This window comes from Heterodontus francisci, unplaced genomic scaffold, assembly GCF_036365525.1.
Source record: "Heterodontus francisci isolate sHetFra1 unplaced genomic scaffold, sHetFra1.hap1 HAP1_SCAFFOLD_51_1, whole genome shotgun sequence".
NCBI classification, from domain to species: Eukaryota; Metazoa; Chordata; class Chondrichthyes; order Heterodontiformes; family Heterodontidae; genus Heterodontus; species Heterodontus francisci.
Genome location: NW_027141937.1, coordinates 3,802,036 through 3,811,797, shown reverse-complemented (window position 1 = coordinate 3,811,797; position 9,762 = coordinate 3,802,036). Strand labels below are relative to the sequence as shown.

At 47.6% G+C, this 9,762-nt stretch overlaps 1 non-coding gene across 1 annotated transcript; it reads right to left on the bottom strand.

Moving 5' to 3' along the window:
- Positions 1-823: 823 nt before the first annotated feature.
- Positions 824-906, bottom strand: trnal-uag (transfer RNA leucine (anticodon UAG)). Its single transcript has one exon. It is a non-coding gene; the product is annotated as a tRNA-Leu (tRNA).
- Positions 907-9,762: the final 8,856 nt, after the last annotated feature.

The following is a 9,762-nucleotide window of genomic DNA, read 5'->3' as shown; positions in this document are numbered from 1 at the left end:
GCTTCAGTTCCATTCAACCAGGCTGGTCCACAGGGAAGCTTAGAACCTTTGCCTTGGACGGGTCCACGTTGATCCATTACATTCAGAATCACCTCCTTGAAATAACTCCAAAGTACAACTACAGTCACCACACAGCATCTGCTTCAAACACTCCTCCACATTTTATCTGTTCTGACTGTCAACACCTCCAGCTCTTCTGTTTAAGTGGAACCCATCAGGTGTGTATAGGTTCCTTCTATTCTGAAAGCTGTAGCACTGATTCAGGGAATTCAGCCCTGTTTCTCTACTCGAAAGGATCAGCCATGCTTGATCTGCCTCGTATTTTGCTTTTATTGCAACGTTACAAGACCTCCAATCCTCTGGCACCACACCTGTATCCAGTGAGGGATTGGAAAATGATGGTCAGACCTTCCACTATTTCTTCCCTGGCTTCTTTCAACAGCCTGAGGTACATTTCATCTGGTCCTGATGTTTTATCCACATTCAAGGATGCTCATCCCATTAAGACTTCCTCTCTCCTTAAGTTATCACGTCCAATACTTCACACTCCTCCTCCTTAATAACAATATCTGCATCACCCTCTCATTCGGGCAAACAGTAAAGTATTCATTAAGGATATTGACAACATCTTCCACCCCGATACAAAGGTTACATTTTTGATCTTTTCAGTGCCCTGCTGTTTGCTTAGTTGCCTCTTCCTCTAATGTTTTGTTGCAACATCTTTGGGTCCATGGTTATTTTGTTTGTCCATGTTCTTTCCTGCTTTCTCTCTTTGCTCTTCACCGCTGCTCCCAAACGCCTCCAGTTCAGTCAAAACACAAGGTGTTAGAAGTGGGATTTGAACCCACGCCTCCAGTGGAGACTGCGACCTAAACGCAGCGCCTTAGACCGCTCGGCCATCCTGACTACCTGCGATGTGCTATCAATGCTAAGGAAATTATTCATTCTTTGTGAAAGTATTTGTGAGATTGTGGAAATGTCTGGAAGAGGAAAGACTGGCGGGAAAGCTCGGGCCAAGGCCAAGTCTTGCTCCTCCCGGGCTGGACTGCAGTTCCCGGTGGGCCGTGTTCACAGGCTCCTGAGAACGGGTAACTATGCTGAGCGTGTGGGTGCCAGAGCCCCGGTCTATCTGGCTGCTGTGCTCGAGTATCTGACCGCTGAAATCCTCGAACTCGCCGGTAACGCGGCCCGGGACAACAAGAAGACCCGCATCATCCCCAGACACCTGCAGCTGGCCGTCCGCAACGACGAGAGCTCAACAAGCTGCTGGGAGGGGTGACTATCGCTCAGGGCGGGGTGCTGCCTAATATCCAGGCCGTGCTGTTGCCCAAGAAAACCAGCGCTCAGAGCTCCCAGAAAAAGTAAAGCGACCAAAATGTCATCAAATAAACCAAAGGCTCTTTTCAGAGCCACCCACAGTCTCTGTGAAAGGGCTGGTTACTGTCAGGAGGGAATCAGTGATGGAGTTATTGTAACAGTGGATTGACCTGTTTCACATCTGTCCAGGTGAACGGGCTTACAGCTGAGAAGTCAATTTCAGCTTAAGTTTAAAAGTGAATTCCCTTTTGTTTTCGGAGGACCAGGGGACTGCTGGGTAAGGAAAAGGGTATATATTTGTGTGGTTTAGAATCTCTTTCTTTTAGTTTCGGTGACTGCAGCGTTGATAGCAACAGAGGTGCGTGAACGGGCTTACAGCTGAGAAGTCAATTTCAGCGTAAGTTTAAAAGTGAATTCCCTTTTGTTTTCGGAGGACCAGGGGACTGCTGGGTAAGGAAAAGGGTATATATTTGTGTGGTTTAGAATCTCTTTCTTTTAGTTTCGGTGACTGCAGCGTTGATAGCAACAGAGGTGCGTGAACGGGCTTACAGCTGAGAAGTCAATTTCAGCGTAAGTTTAAAAGTGAATTCCCTTTTGTTTTCGGAGGACCAGGGGACTGCTGGGTAAGGAAAAGGGTATATATTTGTGTGGTTTAGAATCTCTTTCTTTTAGTTTCGGTGACTGCAGCGTTGATAGCAACGGAGGTGCGTGAACGGGCTTACAGCTGAGAAGTCAATTTCAGCTTAAGTTTAAATTTGAATTCCCTTTTGTTTTCGGAGGACCAGGGGACTGCTGGGTAAGGAAAAGGGTATATATTTGTGTGGTTTAGAATCTCTTTCTTTTACTTTCGGTGACTGCAGCGTTGATAGCAACAGAGGTGCGTGAACGGGCTTACAGCTGAGAAGTCAATTTCAGCGTAAGTTTAAAAGTGAATTCCCTTTTGTTTTCGGAGGACCAGGGGACTGCTGGGTAAGGAAAAGGGTATATATTTGTGTGGTTTAGAATCTCTTTCTTTTAGTTTCGGTGACTGCAGCGTTGATAGCAACGGAGGTGCGTGAACGGGCTTACAGCTGAGAAGTCAATTTCAGCTTAAGTTTAAATTTGAATTCCCTTTTGTCTTCGGAGGACCAGGGGACTGCTGGGTAAGGAAAAGGGTATATATTTGTGTGGTTTAGAATCTCTTTCTTTTACTTTCGGTGACTGCAGCGTTGATAGCAACAGAGGTGCGTGAACGGGCTTACAGCTGAGAAGTCAATTTCAGCGTAAGTTTAAAAGTGAATTCCCTTTTGTTTTCGGAGGACCAGGGGACTGCTGGGTAAGGAAAAGGGTATATATTTGTGTGGTTTAGAATCTCTTTCTTTTAGTTTCGGTGACTGCAGCGTTGATAGCAACGGAGGTGCGTGAACGGGCTTACAGCTGAGAAGTCAATTTCAGCTTAAGTTTAAAAGTGAATTCCCTTTTGTTTTCGGAGGACCAGGGGACTGCTGGGTAACGAAAAGGGTATATATTTGTGTGCTGGCTGTACCCGAGACACTACACGTGTAGTGCCTCCCACCCACCCTCCTCCTCTAACCAAAAAAAAGGACTCTGGTGCGTTGATAAGGTAAACTTTTTATTTGGGAAGTTGTGTCCGTTGGATTGCTAACCTAACAAGTTTTGACTTTTTGTTTTTTTGGTTCTTCAGTAGATTTTTTGGGAATTTGGAATAGTGGGAATGGAGATTAAGGCAGTTGTATGTTCCTCCTGCAGAATGTGGGAGGTAAGGGTCGTCAAGAGTGTCCCTGCTGACTGCATCTGTGGGAAGTGCACCCAACTCCAGCTCCTCGAGAACCGCGTTAGGGAACTGGAGCTGGAGCTGGATGAACTTCGGATCATTCGGGAGGCGGAGGAGGTTATTGAGAGGAGTTATGGGGAGGTAGTCACACCTCAGGTAAAAGAAGTAGGTGGATGGGTTACCGTCAGGGGAAGGAGAGGAAACCAGCAGGCAGTGCACGGATCCCCTGTGGCTGTTTCCCTCAACAACAGGTATACCGTTTTGGATACTGTTGCGGGGGACGACTTACCAGGGGTAAGCAATGGGGTACAGATATCTGGCACAGAGTCTGTCCCTGTTGCTCAGAAGGGAAGGGGGAAGAGGAGCAGAATATTAGTCATTGGGGACTCCATAGTTAGGGGAACAGATAGGAGGTTCTGTGGGAACGAGAGAGACTCACGGTTGGTATGTTGCCTCCCAGGTGCCAGGGTTCGTGATGTCTGGGATCGTGTTTTTGGGATCCTTAATGGGGAGGGGGAGCAGCCCCAAGTCGTGGTCCACATAGGCACCAACGACATAGGTAGGAAGAGAGATGGGGATTTAAGACAGAAATGTAGGGAGCTAGGGTGGAAGCTTAGAGCAAGAACAAACAGAATTGTTATCTCTGGGTTGTTGACCGTGCCACGTGATAGCGAAGCGAGGAATAGGGAGAGAGAGGAGTTGAACACGTGGCTGCAGGGATGGTGCAGGAGGGAGGGATTTGGTTTCCTGGATAATTGGGGCTCTTTCTGGGGTAGGTGGGACCTCAACAAACAGGATGGTCTTCACCTGAACCAGAGGGGTACCAATATCCTGGGGGGGAGGTTTGCTAGTGCTCTTCGGGGGGGTTTAAACTAATTCAGCAGGGGAATGGGAACCCAAATTGTAGTGCCAGTGTACAGGATGTTGAGAGTAGTGAGGTCAGGGATATGGTTACAAGGAAGCAAGAGGGCACTGGCAAGCAAGAACCTGGTTTAAAGTGTGTCTATTTCAACGCCAGGAGCATCCGGAATAAGGTGGGTGAGCTTGCAGCATGGGTTGGTACCTGGGATCTCGATGTAGCGGCCATTTCGGAGACATGGGTAGAGCAGGGGCAGGAATGGATGTTGCAGATTCCGGGATTTAGATGTTTCAGTAAGAACAGAGAAGATGGTAAAAGAGGGGGGGTGTGGCATTGTTAACCAAGGAGAGTATTACAGCGACAGAAAGGACGTATGAGGACTCGTCTACTGAGGTAGTATGGGCTGAGGTTAGAAACAGTAGAGGTGAGGTTACCCTGTTGGGAGTCTTTTATAGACCTCCGAATAGTTCCAGAAATGTAGAGGAAAGGATAGCGAAGATGATTCTCGACAGGGGTGAGAGTAACAGGGTAGTTGTTATGGGGGACTTTAACTTTCCAAATATCGACTGGAAATACTATAGTTCGAGTACTTTAGATGGGTCAGTTTTTGTCCAGTGTGCGCAGGAGGGTTTTCTGACACAGTATGTCGACAGGCCAACCAGGGGCGATGCCACATTGGATTTGGTACTGGGAAATGAACCCGGCCAGGTGTTAGATTTAGATGTAGGTGAGCACTTTGGTGACAGTGATCACAATTCGGTTAGGTTTACCTTAGCGATGGGCAGGGACAGGTATATACCGCAGGGCAAGAATTATAACTGGGGGAAAGGAAATTATGATGCGATTAGGCAAGATTTAGGATGCGTAGGATGGGGAAGGAAACTGCAGGGGATGGGAACAATCGAAATGTGGAGCTTATTCAAGGAGCAGCTACTGCGTGTCCTTGATAAGTATGTACCTGTGAGGCAGGGAGGAAGTTGTCGTGCGAGGGAGCCGTGGTTTACTAAAGAAGTTGAAGCGCTTGTCAAGAGGAAGAAGAAGGCTTATGTTAGGATGAGACGTGAAGGCTCAGTTAGGGCGCTTGAGAGCTACAAGCTAGCCAGGAAGGATCTAAAGGGAGAGCTAAGAAGAGCAAGGAGAGGACACGAGAAGTCATTGGTGGATCGGATCAGGGAAAACCCTAAGGCTTTCTATAGGTATATCAGGAATAAAAGAATGACTAGAGTTAGATTAGGGCCAATCAAGGATAGCAGTGGGAAGTTGTGTGTGGAATCAGAGGAGATAGGGGAAGTGTTAAATGAATATTTTGCGTCAGTATTTACAGTAGAGAAAGAAAATGTTGTTGAGAATACTGAGATTCAGGCTACGAGGCGAGATGGGATTGAGGTTCACAAGGAGGATGTGTTAGCAATTTTGGAAAGTGTGAAAATAGATAAGTCTCCTGGGCCAGATGGGATTTATCCTAGGATTCTCTGGGAAGCTAGGGAGGAGATTGCAGAGCCTTTGTCCTTGATCTTTATGTCGTCATTGTCGACAGGAATAGTGCCGGAAGACTGGAGGATTGCAAATGTTGTCCCCTTGTTCAAGAAGGGGAGTAGAGACAGCCCTGGTAATTATAGACCTGTGAGCCTCACTTCGGTTGTGGGTAAAATGTTGGAAAAGGTTATAAGAGACAGGATTTATAATCATCTTGAAAAGAATAAGTACATTAGAGATAGTCAGCACGGTTTTGTGACGGGGAGGTCGTGCCTCACAAACCTTATTGAGTTTTTCGAGAAGGTGACCAAACAGGTGGATGAGGGTAAAGCAGTGGATGTGGTGTATATGGATTTCAGTAAGGCGTCTGATAAGGTTCCCCACGGTTGGCTATTGCAGAAAATACGGAAGTATGGGGTTGAATGTGATTTAGAGCTTTGGATCAGAAATTGGCTAGCTGAAAGAAGACAGAGGGTGGTGGTTGATGGCAAATGTTCATCCTGGAGTTTAGTTACTAGTGGTGTACCGCAAGGATCTGTTTTGGGGCCATTGCTGTTTGTCATTTTTATAAATGACCTGGAAGAGGGTGTAGAAGGGTGGGTTAGTAAATTTGCAGATGACACTAAGGTCGGTGGAGTTGTGGATAGTGCCGAAGGATGTTGTAGGGTACAGAGAGACATAGATAGGCTGCAGAGCTGGGCTGAGAGATGGCAAATGGAGTTTAATGCGGAAAAGTGTGAGGTGATTCACTTTGGAAGGAGTAACAGGAATGCAGAGTACTGGGCTAATGGGAAGATTCTTGGTAGTGTAGATGAGCAGAGAGATCTTGGTGTCCAGGTGCATAAATCCCTGAAGGTTGCTAACCAGGTTAATAGGGCTGTCAAGAAGGCATATGGTGTGTTAGCTTTTATTAGTAGGGGGGTCGAGTTTCGGAGCCACGAGGTCATGCTGCAGCTGTACAAGACTCTGGTGAGACCGCACCTGGAGTACTGCGTGCAGTTCTGGTCACCGCATTATAGAAAGGATGTGGAAGCTATGGAAAGGGTGCAGAGGAGATTTACTAGGATGTTGCCTGGTATGGAGGGAAGGTCTTACGAAGAAAGGCTGAGGGACTTGAGGTTGTTTTCGTTGGAGAGAAGGAGGAGGAGAGGTGACTTAATAGAGACATATAAGATAATCAGAGGGTTAGATAGGGTGGATAGTGAGCGTCTTTTTCCTCGGATGGTGATGGCAAACACGAGGGGACATAGCTTCAAGTTGAGGGGTGATAGATATAGGACAGATGTGAGAGGTAGTTTCTTTACTCAGAGAGTAGTAAGGGCGTGGATTGCCCTGCCTGCAGCAGTAGTAGATTCTCCAACTTTAAGGGCATTTAAGTGGACATTAGATAGACACATGGATGAAAATGGAATAGTGCAGGTCAGATGGTTTCACAGCTCGGCGCAACATCGAGGGCCGAAGGGCCTGTACTGCGCTGTAATATTCTAATTCCAATTCGAAAAAAAAAAGGGTTGTTTTCAGTTCCCTCTCTGGATTTCGCTCTGTTTCTCTGCTCACACATCTCCCCCTCCAGTTAAGTGAAGAAGTGAACTGCAGGGTGTAGAATCAACAATTTAATAAATCCCGCTGCCTTCGATTTGATAAATCCCGAGATTATCCCGGTACATTAACGGGAACTGCTTCGGAGCTGATGAATTAATTTAATAATGGAAGTGTCCGGGTTAATTCTCTGTTTTTCATTTGGACAGTTTGAATTGTGTTTTTTTTTTCTCTCCGGTGATCTGAGCGCCGCTTCTCAATGAGAATCTGCTCCCAGAACAGAGTAAATGCAGGAAGAAAGAAGCCATTCTCGGGCTGTGTGTTTCTCTCCTAACCTGATCTGTTTCGACCGCACTGTTCCCAGAGGACGGAATCAGTGAGAGTTGTGCGCACACAGGAGCTGAGTCGACTGCAGCGCTTTAATATGTACCTTCTCCCCGGCCCTCCCTATTCTCCGGACACAAAGTTGTTTGTTCCCCCGGCGACGGGATAGAGTCGGGGATTCTCTCCCCGCAGTGTCAGTGGCTGCAGCCCCGGGGAACTGGTGGTTTCAGTCAGAGTCACCGAGCTACCTTACAGGACTCTCCCCCTGAATTTGTGAACTGAGACTACACCGAACACATCTCCAGTTAGAGTGAGGGCCGGACATCCTTCTGTTTTATTACAGAGAGTGGGGAAAGGGCTGGGTGGAGGGGATGTCAGCGAGTCACCAGGGATCCTGGATTTGCTCCAAATCATTTCCATGTGGAATCTGCAGGCGGGGCCGGGACAGGGATCATTTGATCAGGGGATCAGCTCTTTCCTGAGATATGTGGGTGGTTCTGAGAAGAGCCTTTGTGTTCAGATGTTTACAAGTTTCCCGCGCTCTTTCACTTCTTTCCACACCCTGTTTTCTGAGCCTTCGCTGCTTTCGGCTTGACCTTGCTCTTCCATGTCTGCACTTTCTTCAGCGCCCTTCCACCCGCCGCACTCTTGCCTTTTTTGACCTTCTTCGCAGGAGACTTTTTCTGAAGCGTTGCTTTCTTCACCGCCTTATTTGGCGTTGCCGCCGCCTTGCTGCTCGTTTTCTTGGCTGTTACTTTCTTTGTTGTCACTTTCTTGGCTGCTGGTTTCTTCACCAATGATTTCTTGTCTGCTGGTTTCTTCACTAAAGATTTCTTGTCCACTGGTGTCTTCACTAAAGATTTCGTAGCTGCTAGTTTCTTCACTAAAGATTTCTTGTCTGCTGGTTTCTTCATGAAAGATTTCTTGTCTGCTGGTTTCTTCACTAAAGAATTCTTATCTGCTGGTTTCTTCACTAAAGATTTCTTGGCTGCTGGTGTCTTCGCTAAAGATTTCTTGTCTGCTGGTTTCTTCACTAAAGATTTCTTGTCTGCTGGTTTCTTCACCTTCTTTCCCACTTTTCCCTGGGTTTTCCTTCTTGCTGATTTTGAAGGAGCCGGAGGGGCCCTGTCCCTTGCTCTGCACCAGGGAGCCTTTGTTCACATTCCTCTTGATACTTTGCTTGATCTGGGTCCTGCTCTTCTCCACATCGACACCTCTGCGACCCAGAGCCTTCTTTTGGCGGCCAGGGACATCCCCTTGCGATCGCTGAAAGCCGGCACAATCTTGATTGAGAATCTGTTCGCCCAACGGGAGACCGGCTGGCTTGTTCCGGGGAGCCGCCTTCTTCTTCTTCGGGGTCTTGACTTGGGCGGCGGCGGCGGCTGGAGGAGCCGTTTGGGCGGCTGCACTATCGGTCATGTCCGGGACTCTGCACAAATTCTCACTGTCAATGTGAACTGGGTCAGAAATGAAGCCGGTGATGGTGGCACAGAGCAACTTCAAGGCAGAGAGAGGACGGGGCGGAGACAAGCTGCTGTCAGCTCCCGGCTTCTGCTGTCTCTCTGTGTTTCTCTCTCCTCACAAACTCTACAATTCCATTGAAATTCAGAGACTCCAGACTTCCAGACTAGATCTTTCCTGTCTCTCACTCCAGTATGTTTGCTGTTGAAAAGCTTTCACTAGGATTGAGGACTCCATTTTCCATTTAACCTGGTTTTATTGCTGCACTGACCGCCCTCTCTCACCCCTCGCTAACATGTTCTCTACTTTTCAACTGAAATCTTGAAATAAAAAAAAAATGATCCCGAATTCCCACTTTGGGGCTGAGCAGGGAGCAGGGCGGTTCTTTGACTGGAAAATCATTTGATTTTACACAAGAATGACTCTGAAATCCGGCGATGAGAGCGGACCCACAAACACAGTGGCTTCAGACTAACCCGCCCTCCCCTTTAATACAATCTCTCTTCCACAATATTCACATCTGCATATTCACAGGACAAACTGTTCCCTGAATGTAGAGTTCCCAGGACAGGTTTTCCCCTCCGCTCGGTCTGTGCTGCGGATTCTCGGGGGTGAGTTGTATTTTCTCAGCTCAGTCAGTGTAAAACAGTCTGGGGCCGGCGCTCCGAATATTGTTTGTTAACCAGAGTCCGCTGCAAGAGCCAATCACAGTTCTGACTTTTTTATTCGTTCATGGGATTTGGGTGTGAGTCCATGACCAGGGGTCATAATCTAAGGATACGGGGTAAACCTTTCAGGTTGTCCTTTCTCTCTCTGCCGACACCCACCCCCGGTCTCCTCTCTCCCTCTTACTCTCCTCTCTCTCTCTCCCTCTCTCTGACAGTTGCAGAGAGCGAGAACTCTCAGCTTTATGGTTAGTCTTTTTTTTTAAATCGCAGCCGTCAGTTTCACAGCTGACAGGTGCTTTGAGCAGAGACAGCACTTCCGAAACTCGGACAAGCTCGGGTTTTTC